Here is a 17,682-nt window from a genome sequence, read left to right as displayed (position 1 = left end):
TACAGTAAAACAGCAGCATCTTGGAGAAGTTGTGGGCTTTGCAGATCAAGCACCAGAAGTGTGGCTTTTCAGAGCTGTGCTTCACAAGTATTTATTGTGCTCTCCATTGTGAGCTCTTCCCTGAGCCATGGAGATATACTCCAAATTTTAACGCATCAGGCTCCTAAAAGCATTTCAAGGCTCGCGATCAAGTTGATGTCAATATTCAAAAAGGAGCACAGAAATGGGAAGGATGGGGAGAGAGTCTGCGGTGTTCCCAGGACCCATCTCTTGAAGACAGAACATAACGCAACATTTACAAAGGAAGTCCAATGCAAGGACACAGTTCGCAGACATGAATTAGAAGATGCTTCTCAAACGTCTCCCTGTAAGGCAAATTTTTGCGTCACTCTTGCTCTTTTATTTACCTTTATCATCTTCTAACACCCTTCGCAAAGTGTGGATGTCAGAACTGGGTGCAGATGTTCAGTAATGGTCTTGGAAATGCCCTACGCAGAGGAACCATCGCCTTTCTTCCATTCCTGCTCCCTGCTTGTGTACTCAAGGATCGCGTCTTCTCGTCAAGCTGTGACATCACATTGTGAGTCTCTGTTGTTGCTGCATCACAGATTCTGTCTCCCAGCCCATCAACGTGTCCTACGCTCTTCAGAACTGCATGCTCGACCTCGTGGTGACTCCATTCAGGCTCGACTCAGCTCATCTCACCAGCTCACATCAGCTCAGACACGATTGGCCTCTCCGATTTTGGAGTCACCTACAAGTGTGATCAGTTGTTTTGTTTCTTCTGCCCAATTCCTGATAAAGAGACCGAACAGTGACAAGTCTAGAAAGTTGTCTCTGAAACTCCGCTGGAAACATCTCCCTGGAATAACCATTCCTGAGGTACAAACGCTTCTTGTTCTCAAACAGATAACTAGGTTTTGATCCTGTTGTGTTTTGGTTTGGGGTTTTTTGCATTGTCTTTTTTTCACTCAAAACTATATACAATTAAATGTATATTAAAATCTGGTGAGTGGGTGGCCAATCTTTCTGCAGTAGTGCAAGACTCACACAATTCATTCTCTGCAAATTTCCAGAGCCTGGGAGAGCATACCAAGGAAGTCTCTCAGAGGCAGGATATTGAACAAGATCCACCGTTAGTTTGAGTTGAGATATTTGTTATGTTCCTGTCTACACACATGCAAAATTCAGGTCCTTAAATGAGTAACAAGAGGTCAAGCCCAATCGTTTTTATGCAGTGAAATGACCCAATTTTCCCCATTTTTATGTGGCTGTTTTAAAACAGACACCCGGCAACTGAGATACATTTCATATCGAAGCAAAAGTCACAATTCACAGCATAAACTGGAGTAACAGGACCACTGGGATGTATTCTGAATGGGGATTGTCGTAGCAGATTTGATGCAGACCTCAGGTTCTTGATGTAATGTGTTGCTCCGTCTAGGAAATGCTTCATTTGTTTTTTCCTCCCAAAGGTGATTTTACTTGGTGTTTTCATTTGGGCTTTTGAAAGCAAATGGTGGTAGCATGACATGAAATTTAGCAGCTGTGCATCCATTCTGGGGATGTCCACTTTGTTCTGACTAAATTAGTTACTCCCCAATTGCAACTGCAAAGAGGAAAAAAATAAATCGCTGCTAAGAGAAGAGCTCCATTTTATTTCATTTATTTTACTACCTTGCCTGACTAAGTGTATTGACATATTTCTGCATGTTGCCAGCATGTAACATTAGGGTAACACAGTCTGTTGAGTTGGATCGCATCTGCCTGGGTCATAATGGTATCTAACATGACACGTTATGACACAGAGCACTTCATTATACACTGGAACGCTTAACTTTGCACACAGACACGTCTCTATTTAGACCAGAGGACGCTTACGGTGGTTGTGCTATCAACAGGTGCTCCTTCTGAGCATCTCCACATTAAACCAGACAAGCTGGGAAGCCAATCTTTGGTTTGTACTGTGAGGAAGTTTCTCTAGTGCGTGGCTCAAAAGCATTTAATTTATGCTTCTGCTCAGAAATGCGCTCGGAAAAGTCAGTCCCTCCCCGCTGCCCGTAGAGACACGTCAGATTATGTAAATACTCCCCTCCGTGGGCTTTTTCGTATTTGGACATACATTACAGAACAATATTATTAATAATTATAAAACAATATTAAATATGATCTCTAAACCAATATTACCCTGGCTCAGTATCAACACAACAAACAGGAATAATGTAGATCTTCCTCCTCCCTCTCCTCATTTCCTCTAATTTACTATACCGCTGTAATTACAAGTATCGGAACTGCTTGGTTGCCACTGGGAGTTTCAGTTGTGTTCCTGCACGGTGCACCTGCTGTTTTGCTGAATATATCAAGCGTGTCCATGTAGATCCCACCTGCTGTGCCAGCCTAGTGGCAACAGGACATCGCTGACACTTCTGATCCACTCCAGCTGCTCCTGGCGCGCCGCCGAGAACGCCGCCTTTAATGGGTAGACATGTCAGAAAAGTTGGACGCAAAGGCAGAAACACAGACTAAAATGGTCGTGAGGCAGATTGTCTGGGTTACATCATTATTACTTTAACTACCCACTTGTGGAAGCAGCAAATACAGTTCTAGGAACAACGTGGTCCAGGTGGAATTAAGTCTGAAACACCTCCTACGCTCGGCGATAACTGACTGTGCGTGGATTGAGTGCGTGTAGGAGCTCCTGCTTTCTGCCTGTTGACATTTGAAATTATTACTACTATTTGTCACTCTCCTAGTCATCAAACAAGTTACTGAGCGTTTCGCAGAAAAGAGATGTACCTTGCCCAAAATAGATGCACCTGGGACACTTCCAATGAAATCAGCAATCCATTACAGAATTGCTTTTCCCTGGCTGAAAATACCAGGCAAAACCAGAAAACTAAGTACGTCTTAACCTGCTCTATAGCCTTTGAGCTCCTCAGAAGTCAGGAGGAGCAAGCGAAGCATCTCGGCGTATCTAGAGGGTCTGGGCAATGCGGGACACAGCTCAGGGTGGTTACGACTGATCGGTCGCTCAGCATCGGTCGCTTATCTCAACAGACTTTGCCTTGTGCCGCGACAGCAAAATTTTAGGGATTGATGAAGCAAAGATAGACAGTCCATATTGATGTAGGAAAGGTGGGAAGGTAATTTAGCTGTCAGGACAAATAAGGGAGGGGTGGATTTTTTCAGTATTAAGTGGAATAAGGGAGAAAGGGGAAGCCAAACATGATCTTCAGTTTAATCAGCCAGAATGCAAGAAAAAGAATGGTGTTATTAAGTGCATTTGTTAACACAGGTAATAGAAAGAGTTTAGAGGAAAGTGAGTCCTTTGGGAAGCTCGATCTGAATTCTACGGTTTCAGAAGTGCCCCAGTGGAAATTCAAATAAAGTTGTAAACAACTGCAGGTGAGTGGAAGGTGAAAATGAACAATGGAATAAACATGGCCCTGACTATGAAATGAGGTCTGCCAAAGCAGATAAATAAGTCACCTAATTTGTGCTCCCCAGATGAAATAATATGTAAATTGAGATCTCAGAAAATGGTAGAAGATGCAAATCAGAGGATTTGGGCTGGAGAACAGAAGTCCCTGCAAGTCATTGATGTACAGGACAGTTTCAAATCTGCCTTGGACCAAAACTACCAGTTGATGGGTAAAAAGAGAAATTAAAAAGGATTCCAAAATATAGGAAAAAGTGGGACGAAGAAGATGGTAGCTGCAAAGAGAGAAATACTCAGAGAGGACCCAGAGAGGTGACAGTGACACCAAGTCACAGAAGCCAAGACAAAGCAGAAACTCAAAGGGAAAGAACATGATGGGGCTGAAAATGAAGCAAAGTTTTGGCCACTCGCTCAGGTACAAATCATTCCAGAGGGGTTTCCACGGAGACAGAGGATGCTGGATGGAAGTCAGCAAATGGGGAGGGAAAAAATGAATTCAGGAGTGGTACATGGATGAAAGGAAGATGGGATAATGCCTGGAAATGTAGGTGAATCTTGGAGAGTGTTTTTTGTGGAGGCAAGAGTGGTTTTGAAAGTGGACTCAAAGTAGGCAAGGGAGACGAAAATGTTTGTAGAGCAGACTATAGAGAGCCAGGGAAGTTGGAGCTGATTTTAAGATTTGGAAGTGAGGTTCACTCAAAGTTACAGGTCTCATTTGCACACATCCTATTTGAAAAATGAGGAAAAGCCCCATTTGCACACAGGTGAAATTTTAGACCAAACTGTTTTCAGCTTGATTCCCATCCAAGGTCCGGTCTGCAGTAAGCTGATCATGGCAGCGTCTGCTTGCTGGAAGGTTTGGGTCTTTCCAAGTCCCTCTATACTTAAATTGGAGTGCAAATTTCGTTTAGAGAGCCTAGATTAGTGCACATTGTGCCCAGAGAGAAACTTTAGCTCTCCGCTTCTGCATGAATCAAAAAGCAGCAGTGGTTTTACATCCAGGGAGAAGCGATGTCAGCAGGGCTTGAGCAGCAGGGGATGGATTTAATGTGTGATGGAGAGCAGAGTTTAATGACAGCTTCTTGGCCAACAGTGGTCAAGGTGCTTTCCAAGGACCAGGAAAACCCAACTGAGTGGCCACCAGATCTTTTCTTCTGCAAACCACGGGAGCAGATTGCCCAAGAAATGAGCCCTGACCCTGTAATGAACAACAACAAAGTCTTGAACCTCCCCAGCCAAGATTTTCCTTATTTGTTTCAGGAAGGACTCAATACAACAGCCAGCATGGACAATATTCATTTTACCCTGTCCCTTCCAAAAACTTACACACTGGTAGTAAGTTGTAGGCAAAGAGGTGCCACCTCTGCTGGAGCAGCCTGGGCTGGGCATGGCCAGGATGAAGATGCAAAAGGAAGAACGTGCCACCTGTAAATCTCATTATAGGCTCCGTGATTAAGCCCAAGTGCCAATAATCAGCAGTGGGAACGCGCCATGCAGGTAGTGCCGCCATAACCAAAGCAAAGTGCTAAATTGCTCTGATTTAGCTGAAATCACTGGTATATCTGACTAAAAAATACATGATTATAACTGCTCCTCTGTGTCTCTTTCCGTGATCATTTGAAAGAACTATGGCAGATCATAAAACACGGCAACATCCCCCAAGCCCAGAGGGTTTAATGAAGAATTAAGAAGATTGTAACTACATAGCTGAAATAATAGGGAGGAAATTGAATTATTCCACCCATATTAAATGCATATATTCTCGAGCATTTCTGCCAAAATTACTTTGCTAACCCACGGTGTGAAATACAGTCTGTTTTCACATGGGTGCATTAAACAAAGACGCCTGCTACAGTACAACAGCTCTGAAGAGAATGGAAAGGCATCAGGATGAAAAAGCGCTCCCAACGTATGGTTATATCAGCTCTAAATTGTCTCACAGCTGTTTCTAGCTCCATTAGATGGAAGACCATGTAATTTATAGAAGTCATTTTTAACAATTCGATTGTTGGTATATATCTGCTGAATTGATTGGCTGGGGAGACAGATCTTTATTTTTATAATAGCAATAACATCCTTTGCAGATTACTGCCCAATTTATCCCTGATGTTAACGGTGCTAGCCAGCAACTATCCATTTTTATTATGCTGTGATTTCTTAATTATCAGTCTAATTGTAGAGAAGAGCAGAGCCTAGGATGTATGAGACTGGCTGTACTGCACAAGAAACCACTGAAACTGGGGACCCTGCTCTTTCCTTTTTGACATGCTCACAGCTCTGGCTGAGATCAGGGGGATTTAAACGCACAAGTTTGGGCATTTTTTTGAAGTTTGCTAATCCTATGTGAGCTAGAGTGATAATTTCCCGTTGAAGTCAATGGGAGCTTGGTTATAGATGAGATAACTGGGGTTTAGAAGATGCATAGATGAGGTTCTTAGGGACATGGGTTAGTGCCAGGGTTGGGTTAACTGATGACACCAAGCTGGGAGGAGTGGCTGACACGCCAGAGGGCTGTGCTGCCATCCAGCGAGATCTGGACAGGCTAGAGAGTTGGGCGGGGAAAAATTTAACGAAATATAACAAGGGAAAATGTAGAGTCTTACATCTGGGCAGGAACAACCCCAGGTTCCAGTACAGGTTGGGGAATGACCTATTAGAGAGCAGTGTAGGGGAAAGGGACCTGGGGGTCCTGGGGACAGCAGGATGACCATGAGCCAGCACTGGGCCCTTGTGGCCAAGAAGGCCAATGGCATCCTGGGGTGTATTAGAAGGGGGGTGGTTAGTAGGTCCAGAGAGGTTCTCCTTCCCCTCTACTCTGCCCTGGTGAGACCTCATCTGGAATATTGTGTCCAGTTCTGGGCCCCTCAGTTCCAGAAGGACAGGGAACTGCTGGAGAGAGTCCAGCGCAGGGCCACAAAGATGCTGAAGGGAGTGGAGCATCTCCCTTATGAGGAAAGGCTGAGGAGCTGGGGCTCTTTAGCTTGGAGAGGAGGAGACTGAGGGGTGACCTCATCAATGTTTATAAATATATAAAGGGTGGGTGTCACGAGGATGGAGCCAGGCTCTTCTCGGTGACAACCAACAGTAAGACAAGGGGTAATGGGTTCAAGCTGGAACACAAGAGGTTCCACTTAAATTTGAGAAGAAACTTCTTCTCAGTGAGGGTGACAGAACACTGGAACAGGCTGCCCAGGGAGGTTCTGGATTCTCCTTCTCTGCAGACATTCAAAACCCGCCTGGACGCCTTCCTGTGTAACCTCACCTAGGTGTTCCTGCTCTGGCAGGGGGATTGGACTGGATGATCTTTCGAGGTCCCTTCTAATCCCTAACATTCTGTGATTCTGTGATTCTGTGAACGGTTGGACTCGATGATCTTGAGGGTCTCTTCCAACCAAAATGATTCTATGACTTATATAATGAACCTACTTTTGTATCTAATGATGCTGGAGGAGATCACCCTGAGAAAGAATGAGCTTCTTATTCAAATCAGAAGCCTTTGACAGACACATGGGGATGTTCAGAGATGACCAGACCAGTGGGCTGTGTAATTCCTGATGGTGTCTTTGAGGGCAGCCAGTGCCGCTTGACTCAGGCGGGTGTTATATGTCTTGGGGCGAGTTTGTTCGTGGCCTCTGAGCACCAGGATGTGGTTTATACCTTGAGTCCTGAAGATATATAGTCTTCTTCTCTGAGCTCTTTTGGAAGTGCACATTTATTCCAACTGCCTATTTTAATTTAACAAAATAGTATCCGCACATGTGGGTTGAGCCCTTCAAATCTCCAGGCTTCAGCACTACCCTGTGGCAGTGAGATTTGCAGATTAGCTAAGAAATCTTTGATAAAATGCCTTTTTCCCTCAAGTTTGAATTTATCGCCTCTCAGTTTTGTCCCCCTGCTCTCATGGGAGGGGAAACAACTGGAAGTCTCCCTCTGCTCTCCATAGGCTTTTTGGTTTTCTGCATATTTCTGTAATCATTACATAGATAGTAAATCTGATGTACACTCTTCTTCTGCATTTTCAGTCACTTAAGAGGGGATGTCACTCAGTGGAATAGCTAAAAAGCTCAGGATTTCCCCAAATACCAGGCTAACTTGCTATGTTTTGTGCTCTTCAAACTCCAGTCCTCTGTAGCTGAAGTTCTTCTCACAGGTGCTACTTTCAAAAGCCCAATCCCAGGAATGATATTCAGCGTTTTCCTGACCTCAGCGAGTGTTTTCTTCAAGCTAGAGTTTGGTGAGAGGGGGTTCAGTCCTTATTCTGGTCACCAAGGGACTCTCCAAAATACTCTGGTTTTATTGGAATGGAAGGATGGAGGAAAGCGGGGGAGAGGGTCTGCTGCAGGTAGATGGCAAAATTCATGAAAAGTAATAGAACAGACAATTTTTTTCTCATTTTGAGCTTTGGAAATTTTGAAGCAAGAAGGAAAAGCTACTTAACCAGTCGTTACTTAACCCCCTCTTACTCGAAGGAGTGAGTTAGTAGTAGCTTTATAGTGAGCATTCAAAAATAGTGGAGTCATTTACCTTGGGTCCTATTTCCACTCAGACAGCCGATGACACCGCTAATTTGTGTCACACGCCCTTCATTCTTTCATCTTTTCCTCGAGGGGTGAACTGTTATGTCTTGGGAAGCATTTTATTTTCAGGGGTTATTATTAACCCTTAGATTGTTTGGGGATAGTTTGGAACAGGATCAGAGACTTTTTTTTAAAAAAATAAGAATGTATTCTGTATGTAATAAAAAACATAGTGTCCACATCGCTTAAATGTCACCAAGCCCAACAGGCTTACAGTGACATCAATGGCTTGAATATACACATGGACAAGCTCCCCTGGAGTTTATCAGTGCAAATCAAAACAATCTCTGCTCAGGTGGTAATCCGTGGCTTGTAAGTGATACTCAAATCCAATTTATTAAAAACACATTTGTTTTTCAAGCACACCAGATTCCTGATTAATTTCCAGCACCGTGGGTTATTTAATGCCATAGGTTTCATTGTCATTTTTGATTTTCCACAGAGTGCTTGATTGATAGAAGCTATTGTGAGCCTGTTCTTTGAGCACATTGTTCTTGTCACATAACAATGCGCATCTTATTGATGAAAAGTCAGCGTGCCTTTTATATACGGCAAAATCATCAGGCAAGCTTTGGGACCATGTGCCCAGCATATGCACAAATGAATGAAGGAGCGGTAAATTACGCCAGGAAAGTTTAATATTGTAGAAGAGTTCCCGTGCCAGTTGAATAGCTAAATTCAGCTGGCGTAACATACCCCAGCAATCCATGACTCAGATGGCAATCAGTGTTAGATGCTCTTTTTATTTTTATGCGACTGCTGAAAGTTACAGAATCAAGTGTCTGGTACCAAGAGCGCAAATTGATTTTAAATTAAATTAGCCTTTTTGTTTGGGTTTCAATAGCTGCCCCCAGCAATCGCTTTATAAATCACAGGGGGTAGAGGGTCACTTAGTTCATCTCTCAGTGGTCGTTTGGTTCATCTTTCTGCCACCTGTAGGATTGGAGCCCCTACAAAGCAAACCCCTGCGTCCCTTGGAGACCCAAATCGCCCTGGTGCTCTCTCCACTGCTCCCAGGTGTTGCAAGTGAAGAGAGTGCAAATTGCATCTTATTGGAGTGGTGAGATCCTCAAGCATGAAAACCAGAACTGACAGCATCTCCGTGCTTCTGTCAAAGTAACCTCGCAACTTCACGGGCTGTGACACCGATTTAGCTCATCAAACTGCAGATGTAAAGGTCAGACAAGCTGGAAGCAGAGCTACAGTCCAGAGAAAGAGGTTTCTCACATGCAGAATAGCGATGCTTTTGATAGTAGAGGAAGTAATCTGTGAATATCAATGGGCGCATTCACAGCGTTTCCAGCTGATGGTATCGTATGAGCTGCAAAAGTAAATATTTTGCTTTTCTCTTCTTGTTAAGGACGAACACAGATATATTTTTGCAAAATTGATTGTAAACTTTACATCTGGAAAAACAGAAGGCATGTCAATCATAACCAATGACACTGTCAGGTTAGTCCTAGAATAGGTAGAGAAAAACATTGAGGTACTAGAGAGAGTTCAGGGGAGGGCAAAGGAGCTGGGGAAGGGGCTGGAGCACAAGTGTGATGGGAGCGGCTGAGGGAGCTGGGGGTTCAGCTGGAGAACAGGAGCTGAGGGGAGACCTTCTGATCTCTGACCTGCCTGAAAGGAGCTTGGAGCCAGGGGGGTCGGGCTCTGCTCCCCAGGAACAAGCGCCAGGACCAGAGGAAACAGCCTCAAGTTGCGCCAGGGGAGGTTGAGGTTGGATATTAGGAAAAAATTCTTCACTATGAGGGTTGTGAAGCAGTGGAACAGGCTGCCCAGGGCAGTGCTGGAGTCACCATCCCTGGAGGGGTTGAACAGATGTGGAGATGAGGTTCTTGGGGACATGGTTTAGTACTAGAGTTACGTTATGGTTGGATTCAATGATCTTGAGGATCTCTTCCAACTGAAATGATTCTATGATTCTATGATTTACCTTTTCCTCAGCCACCCCTCTTGCCTCAGTATAAAAAATCCATAAAAGGATGATTTCTGTTTTCAGAGCAAACTCTGGAGATGCTCATCTAATACTCGACGTTCTTGTCAAGAACAATGGATTTGCACAAATAGAGATGAAAACAAAATTCACTTTTCCATCTCCACTCATGTAGGCTCACCTTTACCTTCTGCCTTCGCTTATGCACCTTTTGTGGACCTTGCAATAAGCAAAAGTTGAGAGTCCTAAAACCAAATCCTAAGTTAGCCATTTTGTGTCAGCCTCACCTCCATCAGTCTTATCCTTTTACCATCCTATACCTCTGGCAAGCAAATTGTCCCCTCTTGAGGCAATGGCAGAAAGATGGCCCTGTGCAGAAGGAGCTTCCGGGAGCATTTAGACCTTACTTAGAAATCTTCTTCAGTACTGAGCAGTGTCAGCTTAGTGCACAGTGAACTGTAATCCTGAGCTCCAAGACCATTACCAGAAGCAACTGTATGGAGCTGTCACTGGAGGAAATGTGATTTAGTTGAGGACAAAGAACCCGAGAGATCTACTAACATTGAATTAACAAAAAACTGGGAACAGAAAAAGAGAGATAAGAGAGAATCTTTCCTTAAATGTGGTACGATTTACCTCCAAACATTTTATTAGTGGGTTTTACTACATGCCACATCCTCTGTCTGTTTATCTGTCTCAGGTTGAAAGCTTCTCATGGCAGAAACAAAATTGTTTGCTGAGTTTGGAAAGAATCCCCAGAACCTGTTAAAGGCAAATAGATAGTGATGGTCTCATGGGATGGTGTTGCCAAAGTCTCCTTAGTTGTTTCATCTGGTAACAGCAGAGATGAACAATTTGTTGACAGATGCTACTAAATGTACTCAAGACATCAATGTACTTTTCATCTTCAAAGAGCCTAAAAGTTCTTCTCACTCTAATCCCACGGGATCAAATGTAGGACAGACAACACAGTAGAGGGTGGAGGACAGGAATTACGTTATACTAGAATCTAGGAAGCTGTAGAAACCACAATATTAACTTTTATTGTCTTCTTCTGCGCTTCTAGCAGGACGCCACTGGAACATCCTTTGCAATCACAGAACCACAGAATCACAGAATGTTAGGGATTGGAAGGGACCTCGAAAGATCATCTAGTCCAATCCGCCTGCCAGGGCAGGAACACCTAGGTGAGGTTACACAGGAAGGCATCCAGGCGGGTTTTGAATGTCTCCAGAGAAGGAGAATCCACAACCTCCCTGGGCAGCCTGTTCCAGTGTTCCGTCACCCTCACTGAGAAGAAGTTTCTTCTCACATTTAAGTGGAACCTCTTGTGTTCCAGCTTGAACCCATTACCCCTTGTCTTACTGTTGGTTGTCACCGAGAAGAGCCTGGCTCCATCCTCGTGACACCCACCCTTTATATATTTATAAACATTAATGAGGTCACCCCTCAGTCTCCTCTTCTCCAAGCTAAAGAGCCCCAGCTCCCTCAGCCTTTCCTCATAAGGGAGATGCTCCACTCCCTTAATCATCTTTGTGGCCCTGCGCTGGACTCTCTCCAGCAGTTCCCTGTCCTGCTGGAACTGAGGGGCCCAGAACTGGACACAATATTCCAGATGAGGTCTCACCAGGGCAGAGCAGAGGGGCAGGAGAACCTCTCTTGACCTACTAACCACCCCCCTTCTAATACACCCCAGGTCCCATTGGCCTTCTTGGCCACAAGGGCCCAGTGCTGGCTCATGGTCATCCTGCTGTCCACCAGGACCCCCAGGTCCCTTTCCCCTACACTGCTCTCTAACAGGTCATTCCCCAACCTGTACTGGAACCTGGGGTTGTTCCTGCCCAGATGTAAGACTCTACACTTGCCCTTGTTATATTTCATTAAATTTTTCTCTGCCCAACTCTCCAGCCTGTCCAGATCTCGCTGGATGGCAGCACAGCCTTCTGGCGTGTCAGCCACTCCTCCCAGCTTGGTGTCATCAGCAAACTTGCTGATAGTACACTCAATTCCCTCATCCAAGTCGTTGATGAATATATTGAATAGTATTGGTCCCAGAACTGACCCTTGAGGCACTCCACTAGATACAGGCCTCCAACCAGACTCTGCCCCATTGAGCACGACTTGCAAGACCAAGGACTTTGCATTAAGAGACAGCACAAAGGACAATAGCAAAGGTACAAGGACCAGTCGATCGGGTACCTGAGCAGAGGCAAATCATCACCGTCGATTGGTGGTTTTGTGCCTGGGAGAGGGGCTGGGTAGGCTGGTCTGAAATTAAAGCAGATGAAAACACCCAGAGTTTTGGCAGCGAGATGGAGGAAGAACAGTATCCCTCGGGCAGGCTGGCTGAAAGAGGATTTTGTGATCAAAATTGTGTTTCTCAGACAAATTGCTTTACTTAGACTATTTCTTTAGTCTGTGTGTTTGGACCAGGTGGGGAAATCTTGTTTATCTTCAGTTTAAATCTGCATCCTTGCGCTACGGCAAATCCACTTCATAGGGACTTTTTAATATTTGGTTTCATTTCCATGGGTGGATCTTTCTTGGCTTGACTTTTGGCAGTTCTTTCTGCCGTCCACGATGAAACTTTCTTGGCTGATCAAGCTGTCTGTAGAAATGGCAAAAAGTGAATTATTTCTACTGCTGCCAGCCAGAGGAGGCATGTGTTTTGGAGCTGAAAAGCGGGGTTTGCTTCCCTACTATTTGGGTACGTGAGGGATTTAGTGCATCTATTTGCCAAACACAGGTTTGTTAGGAGGATGGCTGAGTCAGAATAAGAAAAATGGCTGGAACACCTCACTACCTGTGGAAGAAAATGGCTTAAACCTCATCAGCTACAACTCAGCATCCTTGACGCAGGGCTTAACTCCTGCGTGCACATTCTGAACTTTCCAGAATGAATCACCCCCTTTCCACAGCTGCTTCAAGCTTTGACATGAAGTTGTATAAATCTCCTGCTAAAGTCCGTGATTTTCCCAGTGCTGCTAAAGGAAGAACATTAATTACCTGAAATTGTCTGCTCCGCTGAGGCACAGCATTTGCCTACAGCATCGCTGATATTCTGATATGAAAGTGATTCCAGCAGATGCCTTCCTTTCCTCTTCTTAAAAATTCCCCCCTGCACCCCTCAGCATAAAACCCCCCAAACTTTTAGATTAATCAAGATATAAATTGCACTCCTGGGAGAAAAAAATTTCTCCATGTCTCAAAAAGAAAGAATAATCCGCCCTTGCTACTGTGCTGCAGTCCAGTGCCGAGGCTTCAACAGGCGTGCGGTGAACTAAGACCCAACAGATTGCCTCCTTTTAAACAGAGACACAGCAATGCATCAAACATGCAAATGTGCGCTGGTGCTGCGGCTCCTTTCTATGGTATTTGCCCAAGGGAGCCGAGCAGCTGCCTGCCGGAGCCTTTGATAGTTTTAGCACAGAAAATTTATTATTCATACACATACACGCTCTGAACCAAGGATTAATTTAGCGTCAAAGTTGGGCAGGGGTGTTCCAATGGTATTCTAAACAAGAGAGGAATTGCCAGCTGAAGTAATAGGGTATGTATGATTCGGGGCAGCTTTTGAGAGAAGCAAAACGTGGTGTCTACCAGATACCACTACTCACGGGATGAGCCATAGATGAGGCTCTTAGGGACATGGTTTAGTGCTAGATTTAGGTTATAGTTGGACTCAATGATCTTAAGGGTCTCTTCCAACCAAAATGATTCTATGATTCTATGACTGTCTTTCCGAGAAGCCTTTGGTTTGAGCGTGCTGACTGTGCTTCGTTATCCCTGTGACAGAGCGAGCCGGTGAGCTGGCCCTCCTTCCAACCCTCCACGTGTATGTGTCCTCCTGAGATTCCTAAACCTTTCGCGTGTTTTCTCACCCAAGGCACCTTCAGGAGTGCCTTAGTCCCATAGAAGAAACACATCTTCACGCCAACACACCTGCAGTGTGTCCATCGAGACACAGTTCAGGTGCAGAGCTTGTATCTAGAGAAAATAGAGTTTTTCACACCCCATGGCTGGTCTACTTGAGTATCTCAATGTTTAACCCATCTAGTTATAGTCTCTTGTATTATTACCTCCATTTTACAACCAGACACCAGCAAAACAGAAGAAATCACAGAATCACAGAATGGTTGAGGTTGGAAGGGACCTCTGCAGGTCATCTGATCCTAACCCAATATCTGAAGTAATTAAATATTATGGGAAGTCTTTGGCTGAGTAGATGATTGCATCCCCATGTCCTTAGTCACACTAATGTGAAAGCCTCTACAGGGTTGCATGACATTTAATTTTACAGGTGGCTTCTTAGTGATGAATTATGAGAACAAAATGGAGGTTGTTCACATCATCCTATCCCATGGCTCTCCAAGGAGTGTCCCCACTTTCCTATGCCCCTGAACTCTTGCTCTCCATCCTTTTTCTCCCTGCAATACTGTTATTAAGCATGATTCGCATCAGACAGCTTCCCCCCTGCAGTGCTGGGCCAGCTCGGGGTCCTCAGCACAGGACACACATGGACCTGCTGGAGAGGGGCCAGAGGAGCCCCAGCAATGACCCGAGGCTGGAACAGCTCTGCTGGGAGGACAGGCTGGGAGAGTTGGGTGTTCAGCTGGAGAACAGAAGCCGCGGGGAGACCTGATTGCAGCCTTTCTGGACTTAAAACGGGCCGAGAAGAAAGACAGGGACAGACTTTGGAGCAGGGCCTGTTGCGATAGGACAAGGGGTGATGGTTTTAAACTAAAGGAGGGGAGATTCAGGCTGGATATAAAGAAGAAATTGTTGGCCCTAAGGGTGGTGAGAGCCTGGCCCAGGTTGGCCAGAGAGGTGGTGGATGAACCATCCCTGGAGACATCCCAGGCCAGGCTGGACGGGGCTCTGAGCAACCTGAGCTGGTGCAGATGTCCCTGCTCATGGCAGGGGGGGCACTGGATGGGCTTGGAAGGTCCCTTCAACCCAAACCATACTGTGATCCTATGATTCTATGTGCCCCCTTCCTATCTTACTCTATTCAAGCGGTGGGAGGTGTGGAGCACAGAGGTGGGAAGATGTGAGCTGGGACATGAGAGAAGGGGGTGTGAGAAAGGGAGATTTGTAGTACCGTCTGAAAGGTCTTTTTCTTGGAGCTGGAAAGAAGGATGGTGGAGCAGAGCTCCCTCCTGGCAACAATCACACTCTGTCTGAGCACCGAGCGTTGTTCAGCTGATAAAAAAGGGGCAAACCGGGCCAAAGCCATGAGATAAAAGGGCTGATAGTGCTGTCATGCTGATGTCCTCAAATATATCTGTCAAATAATGTGTTCACAGCCTGCTTCAGTGCTGAAGAAGTAACTTTGGGTGTTCATCATTGAGAAGAATGTGAGACTCTCATAGCACAAACGAGAACAAATTGAAGAAAGCCCATGTGGGGGCCTCTAGCCTTGGGTCCTTCTTAAATAGGACAGATGAGGTTTGCATCTTTCGATAGAAGCTTTTTGACATTCTGATGCATCCTTTTAAATTTATCAATAAACCCCTCTTTATTTGATCATCTGAATTTCCCTGAAATTCTGATTTCCCCAGAGCACCTTGCTAAGAGTGCAGAACTAAAGGGGAAAAAAAAGGAGAAAGTACTAGTTCTTTTCTCTTTAATGAGTTCATTTGCTGGCGTTCAACTCACAGATTTGCTATTAATGTTAAATTAGCTGGTTAAATTAGCTAATTATGTAAAATGTGTACAACACTCTACATGTGGGACAACTGGCAAAGAAAGGCTACTCACCTAAACTGGTGAAGAAACAAAATTTTGGACTAAATGAATTAGAAATACTGGAAACATTCAAATCAATTGGGCAGTGGCCTCTGTCTAATACCCCGATGAATAAATGGCCATATGTTTTTGAGGGAGCTGAATTAATATGCTATATATTTTTACATTTTTAAGATACATATTAGAGATTGCTTATACATTTGCGCTAACTTTATACATGTAAGTAAACGGGACAGTCCCTGTTAGTCTTAATTAACCCTAATTAGCTCTGCAAAGAAAGGTTATTCAAAGGGAAGTGATGCTTACCTGCCTGCACAATGTCATTTAGAGAGCTGCATCTTACCCAGCAGCAATGATATCTATATCTTATCCGAATGCACTGCAGTTACACAAACCATAGTATATTCTGGGGACCCACATATTTCACTGATGTCCTACAGATTTTGAGTGGTTCACTTTAAGCTCGTATCTTCAAAAAATGTGGACTGTATATCACAAAATATCACAGAATCACAGAACGGTTGGGGTTGGGAGGGACCTCTGGAGACCATCCAGTCCAACCCACCTGCTAACGCAGGGTCACCAGAGCAGATCACACAGGGTCCCATACAGGCGGGTTTGAATGTCTCCAGAGAAAGAGACTCCACAGCCTCTCTGGGCAGCCTGGTCCGGGCTCTGGCACCTCAAAGGAGAGAAGTTTCTCCTCATATTCAGATGGAACCTCCTGTGCTTCAGTCTGTGCCCGTTGCCCCTCATCCTGTCGTTGGGCACCACTGAACAGAGTCTGCTCCATCCTCTGACACCCACCCTGGAGATATTTATCAGCATTGATGAGATCTCCTCTCAGCTTCTCTTCTCCAGCTGAACAGCCCCAGCTCTCTCAGTGTCTCCTCATCACAAAGATGCTCCAGACCCCACATCATCTTTGTGTCCCTCCACTGGACTCCCTCCAGTAATTCCTTGTCCTTCTTAAACTGGGGAGCCCAGACCTGGACACCGAACTCCAGATGCGGCCTCACCAGGGCAGAGCAGAGGGGGAGGAACAACCTCCCTCACCTGCTGGTCACACTTTTCCTAATGCACCCCAGGGACCATTGGCCTCTTGGCCACAAGGGCACCTTGTTGGCTCACGGTCACCCTGTTGTCGACCAGAACTCCCAAGTCCTTCTCTGCAGAGCTGCTTTCCAGGAGGTCCACCCCAACCTGTACTGGTGCCTGGGGTTATTTCTCCCCATATGGGGGAAATGGGTCTCCTAAAGCTTGAACAGTTTCCTCCGATGTGGGCAAAAAGTATTGGCAGAGTAGCAGAAAGTGGCTTTGAGCTTAGACAAGTGCAGCCAAATCCAAGTCAATGTAATTCTTGGAGTTAAGTTGCTGATGGAAGTGACTCACTGCATCCTTCTGTGTCTTTTGCATTCAGGCATGATACAGAACTTTCTTTGACTGGCATTTGTTGACATTTTAGCATAAATTTACACTTTTTCAAGTCTGCGAAAGCCAACAAATCTCATTAAAAAACGATATTGATACACCGTTGTGCCACCTTGCTCAGGATGCAAATTCAGTTTCTCTGTGTCGCAGGACCCTGTTGAGCAAACATATGTCATGGCCTTTGAATATAAAACTGGCAGATGTCTAATTGACCTGAATAAATTTCCAGCATATACCAGAATGGGTCAGTAGAAGGTCTTAGAATCCCCCACCAAATTTTAATCAAAACAAATGAGATTAACAAGTGAATGCAGAGATGAGTTATCTGACGCAGAAAATGCTGGGAAGCTCTGCATTTAGAACCACAGGCAATTAATTCGAATGCAATTTTATCTTCCTGGAGCTCCAGAGAACTTTGCTGGTTGTGCGGTGGCGCAGAGGTTGAAGCAGAGCCGTTGAAGAAATAGTCCAGGTGGACCCCATCCCAGCAAAGAGCATGGAAGATTTCTCTCTCTGGAGGGAATTGTCCTGGTTAAGAAGAAGGTACT

The sequence above is a fragment of the Caloenas nicobarica genome, chromosome 1 (assembly GCF_036013445.1).
Source record: "Caloenas nicobarica isolate bCalNic1 chromosome 1, bCalNic1.hap1, whole genome shotgun sequence".
NCBI lineage: Eukaryota > Metazoa > Chordata > Aves > Columbiformes > Columbidae > Caloenas > Caloenas nicobarica.
Note: the sequence above shows the minus strand (reverse complement) of the source record.